Genomic DNA, 17,490 nt, shown 5'->3' with positions numbered 1-17,490 from the left:
ACGAGTAAGCCAGATGTATACGTGACGTATGCATGTGTTAGGGAAGTAGGTGATATCAGAAATCATATATATCTAGCTTTTACTGGTTCCCGATTTTCACCTATTTGGGGATCCTGGAGGATGCCTATGCTTTAAATATTTGTTTCGTCAGTTAAGTTTAGTAGAAGTATTTGAATTCAATTTAAAACTTTCTCTAGGTTAGCATCAATTCAAAGTTTCAAAATCAAATAGGTTAAATGCCATCACAGGTTAAAGAATATAGGGGGAGTCTACTGCAGGTTGCAGCCAGGTTGTTTATTTATTGTAGGTTTTATTTTTCATTTTAGATTCAGATTTATTTTTTTGTTTTATTCAGCAACAACATCATTTGTTAGCCTTTTCTAATCTTAAAGAATGGTTTTAGTTAACTACCAAACTTAGCAGTTGCACTGCTGCTTGTAGTGCTGAACTGAAAATGGTAATGCATTTCCTGTTTCATTTCCAATTCATATTTTCTTATTTTTTCTGGTATTTAAAGAGTTTAAATGATCATTTTAACATGTTTTAAGTTTTAGAATGCCTGAAAGGGGAGTGCTGTTGTCATAAGTTGCTCTTTTGAGCCAATTAATTTTATTGCTTATAAATTTGCACATGTTCACAAGTGCCTGAAGCAGCTATTTTAATTTGACACTCATGGAACTGCAGACTTAACCAAGTGATTATGATTTGATTACGTAGCAACAGCATCTGCTTGTTTATGCCATAATTTTTTCAACCACAATAAATCAAATGTTCTACCTCGCATGTTTCCATCTCGAGATGAATTTGCTGCGGTTTAACCACATAAACCAATGAATTTGCTCCCTTGGTGTAAATCTGCCAATTTGTTGCCCCTTAAAGTTAATTTTAGAGGCAATGACTGCTTTTGGACACTAGATGGTGGAGTTAGTGTAAGATTTGGTCTTCTTTGAGGTATTTCCACACACCTTAGGGAGTTCAATGGGTTCATTCCCAAGGACTTGGGAAACACAAGCACTTACTTGCACACTGCTCAACACTGTTTCTCCCATTGGTTTGATTCCGATTGCAATGGTGGGGTTGCTGGAAAGTTACTGAGTTCAAAGACATTATCTGATATACTAAATCAATAAACTTCGCAGACACCATGTCAGTAGTAGGCCAAGATCATAATCTATTGAAATCTACAACTGTGGCGCTCTGATGAGAGTTTGCAGTTGAATTTTAAGCAGCTCTTCTTTTTTTTCTAAGCATGAAAGTAGAAAGATTGCAACATCAGATCCGTCACTATCAAAGAGCTGAAGTGGCTTTTGATGTTCCTCAGCCTTCTGTGTGAATTCCATTGTTGATGTTGGGGACAAACGTGACTGAAGGAGTGGTGATGACATGGAATAAGAAGGATACTGTTGTACTATTCTGGTTTTTGCAGACATTTGTAGATAAATGTTTGCAGACGGGGGCTGAATACTCACTGAGAATTTTGTAAGTCTCCCAGAAGTGTTCAGACAGTTTGGACTAGAGTGTCACACATAAAGGAAATATGACATGATGTTTTCGAAACTGCCACAGGAATGAATCTGTCAGGGGGAAACAGTCTCTCACTGGTTAGTGTGTTCATGTCTCTGCAGGAAGGTGGACTTTTTTATGTGCCTTGTGTGTCTGGGTGGGAGCTCTCCACGTGCTCTTGTTGGCCCTTGAAGTTTGAAGACACGCAGGTTACATCAATTGAAAATACTGTGTGTACCCGTAAGCGAATGTAGACGTCTTTCTTTGTGTAGAGTGACAACCTGTTGAAGATGCACCCCGCCGCCCGACCAATGCATGCTGGGATAGCCTCGAGCATATCCACCCCTGAACAGAATTATATAGAAACTGGATGCATGGATGATTGTCTGACTGTTGATGTTAATCTCTATTGCTCTCTGTCTGTTTGAAGCATGAGTTTTGCAGTAAGCTGACCCATACTCAACGTCACTGCTGATTTACCCGAGCTGTGATCATTCTTAGAAAACTTGGCATCCGCTACGGTGAAAATCCACTCGAATGCAGAATTCACAGATGCTGTTTATTTGATCCTAGAAAGTTTATTAAATATTTGTGACTGCGAATAACTCTATCTCAGAAACAAAACTAAAAAAGACCGTATTTAACTGTCATTTTTTTTCACGTCCATGTGTCCTGTTTTGTATAGAAGTAACTGTTATTTACGAAAGCTAAGTTTACTCATTCAAAGTCCTCCTAAACGCCATCAGACTGTGCACAAAGCCCATCTGTTATTCATTATCACGGGTACTAACGTAGCTCTGAGAGGTGGCTTCACATGCATAAATCTTCATCAACTACAATCATAAAAAAGTATATCTGCTGTAGCATTGAAGGGGTTTCCCTTTGCATGCTGATGTAGCTGGAATAGTCTTGCATTACCATTTTGGGGGGTTGGTGTCACACTTACAATGTTAAGAAATGACATGTCTCTTACATGTTGTAATCTCGGTGTGTGATTAATGCCTCTAGGTGTCCCAATGGATCCTTCCACCACATCCTGTGTTTGGACAGATAGACTGGAGGTCTGTGTTGAGCGGCCCCGCTCGCCCTCCTACATCCACACTGCAGCGTGGCTCAAGTTCAGCTTCCTGCTTGGAGTTCACGTTTAAATGGACTCAAATAACATTAATATTTTCTCATTTATATCATTGGTTCACTGACGCACCTACGTTACGTTGTTGCATTAGTAGTCAAATGGATTGTAGTAAAATTGAGATGCTGAGATCTGGGAAATCAACTCCAGATCTTTAGGGCCACATCTCTCAGATGTGAATCATCGCCACTTATTTCCTCTGGTTCCAGTCTGACCATTCATTTAGCATTCATCATCCTTATTGATCTGGCAACATAATGATTTGTTAGCCTGGCACATGAAGAGACCCAGCAGGAGACAGGAAGGAGGATTGTGGTCAGCTCAAACTCCTGCAGTTAACCAATGTAAACACATGCTGCGGTGGTGGATAGACCTTTATCACAGAAAATCACCGGTATTCTCACTCAGGGGTCCAACACTGATAACCCCATACAAACATAAGTCTTGTGGTCTGATCATACTAACAAGTATAGTCTACTGAAGGTCCGCTGAACACATGTTTGAAGAGAGAAAATACTCTGCTTTGTATAACATCTTGTATATAATTCGGTTTTCCATACATGATACATATACTGTATGCCTGTCCCCTCTATTAGAAACATCTAGGATATATGAAAATGTAATTATTTTTCTTTTTAAACCATAACCATAAAGACTGCATCACTGAAAGTCCCTTCTCAGTGTTTGTGGAACTCGGGCTTGAAATCCTGCTCACGTGACTGAGCACTGAAAAAAATAAATTTCTCTCAGCAGATAAATGCAAAAACATTATAGTGTACAATGCCAATCTCATTTGCCAAAACACATTCTATCGTTTTGCTCTGAAATATTCATTCATTTACATGAATGCAGCCACTATAATTTGTTCTGAGTAAATCCTGCAAATGATGGCCTGCTGCGGAAAATGCCCACAAGAGCATCAAACATATATTTATCCACCGTTTAAAATTGTCTCCAACTTACTCTTGTTTGTTTGTACCATTTGCTAAAAACTACAATGCCCAGCTGTTTCAGGAAATTACTGAATCCTTTTCTCCCGTTCACAAGATTTCTTGACAAAAACAAAAAAAGATTTTCAGTATATTTGGCCAAATATAGATCATTTTAAATTAAGGAATTTTAAATTAAAAAAAGAGTGTCAGATTCGGGTGTCCCATAATATTAATGTTCTAAAAATATAGTAAGATTCACAAAGTGATTGACTGATTTAAATATACTTTGTGAAAGCAAAATACTTTGATTCATTATTTATGTGATAATTTATCATTTGAATGATAAACCCTCAGGGTTAATAATTGATTCTAAGGCTTGTCTTTAATTTAATTTAATTTTATAGTGAGCAAAATGCCCCATGACCAGGAAATCCATACATATTTGAGAGGGAATTTTTTTTTTACTTATTTATTTATTTTTTCGTTTTTACATCAGATTACATAATACATACAAGAAATAACATCTTAATCTCGCTGAAAAGGCAAAGTCAGCCTTAACTAACAAAATGACCTAACTATAACCCTTTACTGTATGTACCGTATTTTATACTATATACAATATGAGAATAATGTTTTTGTTTAGGTCATGCAGCTGTCCTCCTGATCTAAACCTCCATATTGATGCAGGGTTCAGTTCCAAAGGAGGAAATGACCGCCAGAGAAATGTCTCCGTTCCTCACAGCCCTCCATCTAAAAAGCTATGTACTGTATCAAAGGGATGGCGTCCCCACTTCCCCCTCCTTTACGTGACCTCCCGTAGTGAGTGATAAATTGTACAGCCAGTTGAGAAAAGCAGCTAATGCGCTGTGTCTCCTCTATGATTCACCTCCAGTCATAGCTTTTTCATCTCTCCTCTGCGTGTCCGGTCATTTTCCGTGCCTTCTCCGCACTGATCTTGTAACAACGTGTTGGCAAGTAGAGGAGGATGCCTGTGGTGAGCTAGAGCTCAGCCAGAGCTAACCAGTACAAAAACATCAATAAATTGGCTGTTTTAGGGTGCAGAGATTCCGGTGAATTACAACAATTATCTGCAGTCCACTCATTAAAATTGGTAAAAGATGGAAACTATGGGGCTCTTTGGAAAATTAGCCTCACTTAGTCTTGATCCATGCCAGTGTTATTTAATTTAGGGTTTTTTTTTTCGCAGAATTTTGGCAGTATTGACTTTAATGACTTCTTGGCAATTTTAAATTCTCTCAACTTTGTGGAAACGGAGGATTGTATTTAATGGTTTGTTTCAGGCTGTGAGGATGTGAACACGTTCAGTTTTCCTGAGTTTCTCTTTGAGTTTCTAAAAGGAAACTTGTATCGCTCCCGAAGAAGAAGGTTCATGGTTTCCTGTCATTGTGACTTGACCCAGTAGGAAGACAGCCAGAGTGTAGAGATCTGGGTGACAGATCATGGAGGAAAACATGCACATAGCCTGTGGAAATAGCTGGCAGTAGTCACTGTAAAGCTTTCAATAGCCTAATGACCAAGCACACTGTTTCTTCATTTTGTGATGAAATAAATAAGTGCTGCAATGCTGCATGAAGTCCTCCCTACTGGGTTAGCTTGTTACATGCTAAATCATCTCCAGACCTTTAACGCTGATACGGATTATCAACTTTTATGTTTTCGAGCTTGGGAGCTGTCATTAAGTCTCAGCGTATTAGTGTTTTTAGATAGGTTGTTCTGAAAAGAGCTTTTGTCACATCTGGTGAGCAGGGGAAGTGAAACAAATTTTGCTGAGTCAGAGTGATTGGAATCAGGAGGCGTTTTGCCTGGAGTCAAATCTTCACCATATGGTGAAACTGGAGCACTGCACAAGTGCTACAAGCCTGGTTCTGGTAAATCCATTTCCTCAATGTCATTGTAATGCTATTGTTGGACATTCCTTCTTGTAGCATGAGGACTTTGATCATGGTGCAGTTGAGGAAATTTTAGCAGACATTTTTCCTAAATTGAAGCATAACAGCATATTACAAGGTTAAGGTCCAGTTTATCACAACTGTCTCGAATATCATGAAACGAGGCAAAAAACTGGGGATTGAACCGGCAATCTTACAATTAGTGGACAACCATCTGAACCACAGCCACTCTACTAATGGCAACATCGGAAAATATCACATTGCCGCAAACTTTTATCCTTAAGAGAGGAATATGTAAGAATTCATTTTCGTTACAGTTCATTTACAAAGTAGATTAGGTTTGTCCAAGGACAGTTCTGCTGGCTATTGATTTGTTTATGTTCTTGTCATGTTCTCCTCTGCAACATTGAAAGATTTCTTTTTAAATTAACTGCAGTTTCTAAATATAAGTATCAAAAACTATCCTTTACTCTTCACCTCTAAGAAAGTTAAATCATTTAAAATAGCTTGTTTTGTCTGACACAGTGGCCACACTTCATTTTTGGTTAAAAACAAAAGGGTACATGTAGTATACAGACATTTAATCTAAATAGTTGATTAAACGTGCAGTATGAAGTCTCCTATCAGACAGTTTGGAAGCTAAAGCTGTAAATCCAAATTTCCTACATTTTGGACTTTTGCCATTGACTGGACAGGTTTTCAAAAGAAATATCTGAACAGGCAGTAATTAAAGGGTTATCTGTGACCATGCGTGGCATCAGTTAACGCCTGCAGTACCGTGCCAGGCCCAGACAGCGGCAGTGTTTGTCAGCCATGCAGCTCCTGACCCTCTTGGCCTGTTGGGATGCTGGGCTCGTAGCTCGGCTGGCTGCTGCTCACCGGCCTGTGACGACCTGCTCCTCTGGCTACTCTGCCTACCTGTCTGCGCCCTACACACCTGCCTTTATCTATCTTACTACCCGCGTGGTAGTCTCTTACTGACAGCCTCTCTGTCTTGTCAGAGTACTCTCCTGGCTGTCTCTGCTGCATCTCTGGATGTCTGACGTCCAGTTTATTTAAAAACAATTTTTTTTTTTGCCTTGTCAGTCTTGCTGCAGTAGCCGCCCGGCTGTCACTCTTCCCTCCTCTCTGGTCGTCTTTTTTCCGTCTGTCCACCCAGCTGACTGTCTGGCTTTCCAGCTGAGGGATGTCTGGATAGGTGCGGGATAACAAGCAACCCCACAGACCCACCACTCGCATACAAGAACAGAGACATGGAGGGAGGGGTGAGGAGGAGGCGGCTATGTGACGGATGAAAGGAGAGATAAATGGAGAAAAAAGAAGGAGGGGATGAATAGGGAGGGAGCACATACTGTTAGAGAGGGTGCAGAGAGAGAGAGGCAGGGGAGGAAAGAACACATGGATACAGACATGCTTTTAAGAGTAGCAGAAGGAAACGAGAGGAGAGGAGAGGAGACAAAAGAGACGAGGCACATTGCTTATTAAGAGTCTTGCGCTCGGCGGCCGTTCCTTTATTGAATTAACACACAGACGTACTGTTAGTCTGAGGAGCAGAACTGTGACTCTACAGGGACTTTACATGCACAAAAACACACGTCCGCTCACTCTGTCTCTCCCACACCTTCTCGTACACATGCACACCCACACAGGCAGTTGTCTCGCGTCCCACTGCTGGGTCTCCGCACGCAGTCATTGCGATGAGACCTGCTTCTGAATTACAGATGAGCTCATCTAGTGTAAAGTGCTGTAGTCAGAAATACTACTCATATGTATAATACAAAACTTTGGCTCTAGTTAATCTCATCTTGCACCCTGGGCCTTCCTTTCTACATAATGCTGCGGCCAAATGCTCTGAAATGAATATTTAAAACCTCAGTGGGCATGAAATAAAGCTGCACATTCAAGTTTATTTTAATAAATTATGAATCCTGTGTAGAGTTGAATTAATTCGTGTCAGTAATTAATTTAATCTATCGTCAGAAATGTATTTTCCACTATTTCGATAATCATTTCTTATTTAAAGTTATTTATGAAGAAAAAGTGCCAAACAATGTGTGCATTCTGCTTTTCACATGCGAGTAATCACTGATTTCCCCAGTTCAATGTAAATTAAATTGCTTTGTGATTTTGACTGTAAAAAAAAAAAAGCAGTTTGAATTGGAAATCGTGATTGACATTTTTCAAAATAAATTATAATGAGGCTATTTTCCACCGGAACCGTTTGTATCATGATCCTGCTCAAACACATCCACCACAGCTGATCTCCGTGTCAGCAGCTTCCAAGAGGCAGCTTGACGCTTTGTTAGTATTGCGCGCATATTTAATTATTTTTTTTTGACAGAAGCGGACGTCAAACCGCGTCCAACTGTATTAACTTTGTAGGTTACTGCGCAACAAAATAGAAAGTAACAACAATAAAAACCTAACGGCATATAACAACATATCCTACTTACCCACGCAAGAAGCACAAAAATCAAAGAAAAAATGACCAAATCAAGGAAGTTTACAAAACTGGGCCGAAATAACACTTTCTGAAAAAAACGCTTCTGAAATGTTTCCGGTAGGGTATGAGGCAGTGAGTGAGTGAGTGCAGAGGACAAAACTAAACGGTGTCACACAGGTGATGTGGTGGACCTATGTCCAGCAAAATCCCCTGGTAGACAATTCATTGATTTATCAAAAATGTAATCAACAGTACGGTTATTTTTGAGGCTTTAGTTTGAGGTGATCTTTAATTTAATTGCGTGACACTTACAGTCAGTGCTCGACAATATGGACAAAATTCAATATCATTATATTTTTGACCAAATAGCTCGATGGTGACATTGATCAACTATTGTTTGGATGACAAATAATGCTTTCACAAAATATTTACACAATGGCATTTTTTTTAAACATACTCGCCAATAATGTAAAGGCTAATAATGGCAGAGCTAGAACAGTCTGATAATTTCAGAAAATTACATCATTTCTCTATAATGCAACTTTTAAAACTAAGAGGAGACAACAATTGTTACAATATCCAAAACCTGAGACAACATGTAGTCTCGTATCATAAATACTCATATTTTGCCCAGCCCTACCTGCAGGTCATATTTTGTGCCAACCCCATTTATGTCGGTCTGGCTACATAACAGAAATTCCTTTTGGCAAGGAGTACCAACTTGACTGGCAACTGAGTGTGCAGTGGATTCAGCAGAAGTGTGCGTGTACGAATACCGTTGCTATTCTTTGTTAAAATGTCCAACTCATATTTTAACTCAACTCCCTTTGTTTTTCATTCAGTGTAGAGTGATTATTCATAGCATAGGCCAATATGCTATTTGCTGAGCTGTTAATTGTATGGGTGTGTGCGGGTGTGTGTGCGGGTGTGGGTGTGTGCGGGTGTGTGCGGGTGTGTGCTTGCAGGAAAGAGCTGGAAAGAAAGCGAGCACGAGGGGGAGTTTGTATCACCGTGTTTGATCAGCAGGGCAGAACCCAGAATCCTCATTCTCATTGCTCTGTGGAGCGCTCAGAGGAGTTGTAGCTAGCGAGCTTACACCCCCCCCCAACCACACACCCATTTCTACAATACACAAACACACACATGCAGACTCTGCACACCATACATCACCCAGCAATCTGCCCTTTTAAAGATGAATTACATTCACTTTCCTGTCTGTCTGCCTCACCCTCTCTCTCTCTCTCTCTTTCTTTCTCTCTCTCCTCTCCTCTCCCTCTCACTCACTCACTCACTCACACACGCACACACACACGCACACACACACACACACACACACACACACACACACACACACACACACACACACACACACACACACACACACACACACACACACACACACACACACACACACACGCACACACACACATTATGAAAGCTAAACAGATAATACACGATCAACTCCAAGGTTCTTCAACTCCTCTGCCACCCATTCAGAAAAACGCAACCTTTTTGCCACCCTTCTTCCTCCCTCGTTGTGTTTCAGCACACGTGTTGTCTTTCCATGCCTTTTGTCGCCGTGGTCATCGGAGCCATCTTTGCAGCTGCATCCACAGTCATAACTAACTTTCCGAAGGGGAAGGCCCGTCTGACAGCACATAACAAAAGAATGTGACCTGACTGTCACAGCTGATAGAAATATCTGCAGCTCTGTGTGTTCATTTGCACCCTTACAGAAGCTGGTGGCAGAGTTCAGCTGTTTTCTACTTTATTACAGTGTAATGTAATTGTTTTGCAATGCAAGTCTGACTTTGTAATATTTTCCTGGTTCTCAGAATGAGCCATCCTTAACCTTTATCTACTGTGCAGAATCAATTGACAATAAATGCTATTTTGATTTTAGAAAAATTATCAAAGTACTCCTTGTTTGCTTGTTTCTACAGTCTACTTTTAATGCTGGGTGAGCAAGAAAAGGATATTAAACATGTCATCCTTGGCTTTTGGAAAAATTGTTAGTTATTTTCATACATACATTTCATGGACCAACGGATTGGAATAGATTAATTAGGAAGATAAGTGACAGATTAATCGCTAATAAAGCCTTAACTTTGATTGTTATGTTGTTTCAGTCATGTAAATCCCTGCTTGGTTACAGAGAATTGCTGTTGACTTGTCGTGTTGGTTTGTAAATGATGTGAATTATGTGTATGTAAATAATGTAAATGGATGTGTAATGTCCTCAAATGATGCTTAACATACACGTTTATTTAGTCAGAAGTTGCTTACGGACTGGCTTTCGATCTTTCACACAATTTCACTTTGGCAAAAATCCAGTTAATCAAAAACAATTCCCTCACAATCAATAAATCGTTTCTGGCAGTTCAAAGAGGAAGAAGAAATCTCCCACATACCAATTAACCTGGGTATGCTTTGTCACGACCCCTGTCAAAGATCTCTCTTAAAACGAAACCCTGATGTAAAACAGAGCTGTCTGCCACAGAAGGTTGGCACAGCGTGAGCAGAAAAGCCTGCATCTCGCGAACCGGCATCTCTGTGCTTATGGCGGTGTAACCTGGCACCAGCTGCAGAGAGATGGCAGCGTAGCAGACAGACAAACAGGGGGAGCGGGCACTGTATCCAGGACAAGCAAGGTCGCCGGCAGGTTGATTGAGTGCTCGTAGGCGTGGGTGACCTCCTTCGCTTCCCCTTGGTGGCACAAGACAGAGGAGAATGAGGCGAGGAAAGAGCAGGAGAGGAGAGGAGGGAGCTAAGATCTCGTATCGCTGCCGTCTGTCCCACTTTTCCCCTCCCCTCTCTATTTCTTTCTCCATCGCTCGCTGTCCTTCTCTTTTCTCTATTCACATGCACATACATATTTACACACTGGAGTGCCATATACTTTAACACACACTTAATAGGGCACAGCTAAATTCTCTCTACTTCTACACATTCCCACATGGAGTTTAGTGTACTGTGGCGTGTCCACACACCACATAAACACACTGGACCTTGACCGTGTTCATTATGTAGCATCGACGCTACGCCCTGTAATTTAGAGTTTGTGTTAAATTAATGTGACTCTTTCTTTGTCTGGCCACCCGGTTTCATCTCAGCCACTTCCAGATTTTGTACAGACCACCATTATTGTACATTAGCATAGCTACGGTTGCCGTGCAGCATTGATCAAACTTGATCACTGTGACAGACGAGCAGGTTAGTGAGTCAGCAGGCATTCACAACCATGTGTGTCAGGGGGCTCTACTGCTGAAATGTAACAGACGGGCTTCAAACCTGGCCACATGTGCAAATATTAAAAGCACAGCAGGGCTGATTTTTGTAGGGCGGGGAGGAACTTTTGGAGGAATTTGAGGATTTAAAAGATGAGTTTGGGAAACAAGCTTATTGGCTTCTGTGTCGGGGGTAAGAGGATCGACATTACTTTCACACCTGTAGGCTACATATGAAGAAACAGAGCTGAAAGACTGAAAACAGCAAGGAACAGATAGTCTGGCTGTGTCTGAAGGTCTGATCATGTGCTAAACTATTTCTTGACTTGAGTTCAGTGAAATTGTAGCTTGGCTCTGCTCGCCTCTTCCTCACAGCTTTCTGTCTTTGCTGATATAACAGTCTGGTAATCCTGTTCGCATTAAGGTTCACTCAGCCACTCTGAACAGTGGACCAATCAGCAACCAGTAGGAGTGACTAAGTGCGATGATGCTGAAGTCAAGCATATCTTTCAAAAAGTAGTTCCAACAGTGGCGGAGTGTTTGGCGCACAACATACAATGTATGGTGGTCAATGCCGATTGGTTAAAGACTGCTTCAATAGTTTGAAAATTAACTCGAGGTCTACACCAAGTCGGATGCAACAACAACAACAACAGCAATATGCCCAAATGTCCACTGAAGGGCAGCGTCAGTATCACGGCTTTCCCTTGAGACGTCAAAAACTCTGTGCTTTAGGTAAAAAAAAAAAAAAAACGTGGAAACAAACAAGACTAGGGTTAGGGGGAAAAAAAGCATGTGGTTAGAGTTCGTGGAAAACGACACGCAAAACAAAAAACACGACACATTAACAACACATCCATGTTATCTTCTCGGGGACTCGAACCTTGTACCTGCAGCTTTACAGGTTTCCTACTTTTCATGAGCTACATTGAGCGAAGTTTGTCCCATGACCTCCATCACATGTCCTATCTCATTTTGTCATGCATCAAGGCGACAACAGGTGTCACAAAGACATGCTGCCCTGTATGGGACTGTTGGGTGTATTATAATTTTACAGGGATAATTCATGTAGTAAATTTGGGTCTAGTAATACACGGCTTGGGAAATTCCCCTAGTTGCTCTGGAACCTCACTGTGACAATCAGACTAGATAGAGTGAGCTTTATTGGTGCTGTTTGGTAGGTTTTTTTTTTTTAATCTTCAGACAATCTTTAACTTTAAGTATGCCAACATCTCCTGGCTGTAGTTATATATGTAGCTTAAAGTCACAGGTGGTATTAAACTTTTCATCTATGTTTTGGCAATAAAGCAAATAAATGTATCTCCCAACATTTTTCCAGAAACAAAGCAGCCTTTGTTCAAGGTCCTTTTTTTGTTTTCACTTTGAGGTTTTTTTCTGCCCCCTTCTCTGACTCTTGCCTCGTTTGACATTTGATTCCTTATTTCTTTACCCTTGTGCTTCAACCTTTTGCCCGTGTATGTCTCTTCTCTCAAATCCTTCTCACCTTTTCTCCAGACTCTCTTCCTTCAGGCCTTAGAATCAGCCTTTAAACTCCCACACTCACTCTCCTCATTGGTCTTCATTGCGGTGCGAGTCTGTTTTGCTTGTTTTATCTCTTCATACACAACTTCCCAGTACAATTCAGTGGCAAATCGCTCCGCAGGGCTCTGTTGTCTGCTCGATTTGAGCAACATTTCTTTCTCTTTTTCTCCTCTATCGCACATCCACGAGCACCTACCCGCAGGCTGTGTTTGCAGTGTCACGATAGGTATACACGCTTTGCCTGGAATCGAGCCTGCCGGATGTTTCTAACAGGTGCCCTTAGACACTCTGTATCTATGTCTCCTGAAATTTGTGGCTGGGATGATGTGTATGTCCGCGTGGGTGTGTGTGTATGTGTGCATGTTGGCACTGAGTCCTGTATCCTCTGGGGGGTCATCAGGGGCACTCACTGTAAACAGATCTCCGTGGGCATCAGCAAATCCCCTGGCTGAAGCACGTGCTCTTTACCATTCTGTCATTTTCTCTTTCGCATACACACAAATGCACGCACACACACGCACACGCACGCACGCACGCACGCACACACACGCGCGCACACACAGAGGCAGGCAAGGAAATAAACACGCCCACTCATGCATTCACACATACAGTATTCTTTATCTGTTGGTCCGAGGCTTCAGTCTCTCTCTGTCACACAGCCTCTCTACCCTTTTCCCTGACAGTGGGGCCTCCTGCTTGCTTTACCGTTTCCAGGAAGCGAGTAAAACCAGTCTTGAGTTTCCCTCCCTCTCCGTTCCAAGCTTCCAGGTGGAGAAAATAGACTCCGCTGTCACCCTTTTCCAAATCTGTCCCCACGTTGGAGTGGAAAACAAACAGTGGAGCTGCCTGAAAGGTCCAGCGGGACATGAGAACCTGCAGACTGCTTGAACAGAGATGAGAAAAGAAGGGTTGTACTTCAGAGCTGTTCCCTTTCTCCTGCCGTGTCATTTAATTGTAATTTCTTCCACCTTTTACCTTTTACATGACAAACAGCCCCCTCTTACATCCTAACCTGATGTTAGACCTCATTTTGAGCTTCATAAATAGTCACATACCCTATCAGCTGGTGTGGCGATGTCAAGTTATCTGATGGTTGAGCTGCCTTTCAAGATGTCCAGTTAATAATATGCTGCTACAATCTATATAACCTCTCATGTAGAAAACTATTCTAAATACACTGTGATCATTCCTAGAAGGGGAGTGATGTTTAGTTGTTTCTTAGAAACCATCATCAATCATGTGATAGCATTGTCTGTTTCCTCATACAAGTAGCACCTACTGCTGCAGGGCCCCACCTTTTTCCACGTGTAACCCAACCCCTGGTAGCTGTACATAAACAGCTGATACGCTGCCAGCATTTACAGCACTTAAATTATACATTTCAGCAGCATTATTAAGCTGTTTTTAGAAAGACAAGTGTCATAATCACAAGGTCTTTAGGTATCATTTGCTTACATAAAACTTATGTATTCCAGATGATTGATGATTGTAGGTTGTCACATACCTATCACTGCTACACTGAGGAACCACAGTTAAAATCTCACACTGGAAAAGCTTTGAAGATTTTGTTCTTAGAAAATATTGTATACTACTCTTTCTCCTCCTTTTTTTAAGGTTGCACTGAGAGTATTTTTGTCACACGGCCAGGCAAAGAAAACAACAATTTCTACGAAAGTCCTTCTAAACTTCCCACACAACAGCTTTCTACCATTTTGGCAGGTCTCTCGGTGAGAAGTGTTTTGGCATGTCTCCCGTTTGTTTGTGTGTGATCGCTGTTTGCTGAGTTTCAGGAAGGCTTACTTTGCCAGCAGGCCTGAAACAATAGAGCGTGGCTTTCTCAGCTTGTTGCTGCTCGGTGTAGGCCTTCGCCTGCAAGAGCAAGAGGGAAACTCCGGATTGCCACCTCCTGCTTCTCCTCCTCCTCTATCCCTTCTTCTTCTCCTCCCCCCTTCCTCCTCCTCCTCCCTCTAAGATGACTCAGAGAAATGTGCTTGGCTCATCTCCCATTGCCAAACCGAAGTTTGATGAAAACGGGGTGAAATTGACAGAAGACTCCTTTTATAAGAATTTGGCTGGGTTAAGGCCTTAAGCTTTTTCAGATGTTCTGGGTTCAATAAATACAATAAAAGAGAAGGATCGGTTGAATATATACCAAATGGATTCGTGTTTCCTAACTTATCTGTACATGTTTATATGCTGTGCTGTTGTGCTGGAACCGGCTCAGGGCAGCCGGTTGCTACCAAGCGCAGTTACAGAAATTGCAGCATTTTTCACTGGTACGAGTTCTTGGAAAAAAAGGTTGATATGGTTTAACTCAGAACAAGGCTGATTTACGCTGTGAGTTTTCAATCTAATGGATGTAAATGTAGTGCCTTTCTGATACAGTAATGTCTGTGTTTTAAACTATCCATTTTTCTTTCCTTTTCTGAAAAAAAAAACCCCATCATTGAAAGTTATTTTATCTAAATTATGAACGACTGGGGATAGTAGTAGTCAAACGGATAGTTTGTTGAAAAACTTCACTCTAGCATTGCTTTCCTTCTACAAAAATTGCTCTTATTTTTCTTCACACTTAATTTTATATTTTGTTTGTTTATGTTGGTATCCCCAGTTATTATAAGTTAAAAAAAATTATTCGACACATACAAGAAGGTAATTAAAAGAAAGAAATATTTTGTACGACTAATGTTTTTTAATAAAGTGATAGGGATGCAGAAACTAAATAAGATAAAGTTTGTCATTTCATTTACACATTTCATTGTCAACTTGCTGAAGTATAAACAGTTTAGGAGCCTTTTAAATTGTAGAAACTGATAAATCAAACAAACCAGTTTGCTGTACATAATTTTAAAAGGATATTTTTCTGCTGTCAAATGATGTATATTAGTTTTTGCTTTTGAAATAGAAAATCTACCTAAGTATTAATATTAAAATGAAGTCGGTCTGGAACAACTTAATACAGGTTGGTTTCGGTCTTTTGATCATTTTCTTTTCTTTGGTAAATTCAAATATAAAATTTTCACAATAAAATAAGCTTCACACTGTTTAATATTATTTTTTTTTATCACAGGTACAATTTGTAATTTTCTTTCCCGGCTTAATCATAACTGACAGTCAATTATTCCCTTTATACAAGTCATGGCCAATATATCACACAAGGCATTGCACATGTGATTCCCTGTTATACAAACACCTTTATACTTATTTATGTAACTAGTACAATTTCATGTATTTCTGCTATAACAGGTTAACTTGAGTGACTGTTTTAAATCATCAGTTCAACATTCAAAAATATGTAAAAACATGCAAACACTGACTCGTCTCTTTTGTGTTGTTGTGCCTAAAAAAGATCTTGCGTATTTAATATCATAGAAATTGTAGAAATCATTTTCCCCAAGGTTTTAGAGAGGAGCTGGATTTAACAGTGAATTTAGGGGCATTTATTAAATCTGTTTATAACAAATAATATAAGAAACAAAATGAACAATGGAAATCAAATAATTTGACTTTTTGAAATGTATTCTTAGTTTCGTTATTCGTTATAATTTTATTTAAGCTGAAAAAACATCTTGACAGATAGGTCAATTGGGTTTTACTTTTGGAAAGTTTTAATATTTACTTTTGAATTGAATATTATCAATTATTAATGAAAAAAATATATCTAAATTTACTTCAGTACAGGGATGGTAACTTTTTCACTCATTGTATAGAAATATCATCCTGGGGATAAAAATTATTTTGTATATTGAAATACAAACAGTTTTCCAGATGACTTCTCATTCATGTTGTTTCTTGTCTGGCCACTTGGCTTCTTCACTCAGGTTTTATGTGTCACCATGGCTAATCTGCAGCTCCACAGCATTAAAATGGTAGCTTTGGTATTTCTGTCCAGTCATCTTTCCAAATGTGTCTTTCCCTGGCGAAGGAGCTCTGAAATGGTGTGAAGATATATATAGTAAACCTGGCAGTGTATGTTTTTTTTTCTTGATTTCCTTAAATAGTGTGCTTTTGTAGTCACTTTTAGCAGCAAACATGAGGTCTTAACTCACCTCAGTTAATATTTGTCATAGACCTACACTCTTTTTTTTCCCCCTCATCTTCCTTACTTGTTCAAATTATAAATTTTTGCACTTTTTTTAAACTGGTGCTTTTCTAGAAATTCACCAAACAGTATTTGTCTTTAAGAAGACACTGATTGTGTTGTGTGATTTTGCAGTCTTTGTCACTGTTTATCTGCTCTCCTTTTTATTCATTTTCTTCTTTTATTTATTACCCACCTTTGAATGCAACATAACCAAATGCCCCTGATAGTTTCTGTCAGAAATATCAACTTATCACATTCCCCCGGCCTCTCAGAAGGGCCTGATATATTAAACTTTATGAATAACAAAATTCGGACAAAACTCCCAAAGCATAATATTAGAACCCGCTGCACACAGACAGTTAAATGTGTTGATAATAACACATTCGATTTTCTTGGCAGTGCTTTATGGTGTATTAGATTAAACTGTTGGCTCTAATATTTTTGGCCAACTGCAATAGCTGCTCTAAAGCTAGCATTGTAGAGGGGTCCCTCAGGGTTTGTATGTTGGCCCCGTGCAGTTTCTTTTCTGGAAGAGCATCTGCTCTTCTCCACTCTAAAGTATCAGATCACATCTATCACCGCTATACTGATCCTAATAGCTTGAGCCCACAGGCCCTTTGATACACACAGACACCTACAGAGACACTATCACAGAAGCTCAGCTGGTTACTCTGTCACGTAAGGCACACACACACACACACACACACACACACACAC

Source organism: Brachyistius frenatus, unplaced genomic scaffold (genome assembly GCF_029030835.1).
Source record: "Brachyistius frenatus isolate BFR_SWC_R1_liver_20210118 unplaced genomic scaffold, ASM2903083v1 Contig_23, whole genome shotgun sequence".
NCBI classification, from domain to species: Eukaryota; Metazoa; Chordata; class Actinopteri; family Embiotocidae; genus Brachyistius; species Brachyistius frenatus.
This window is presented reverse-complemented; position numbering follows the sequence as displayed.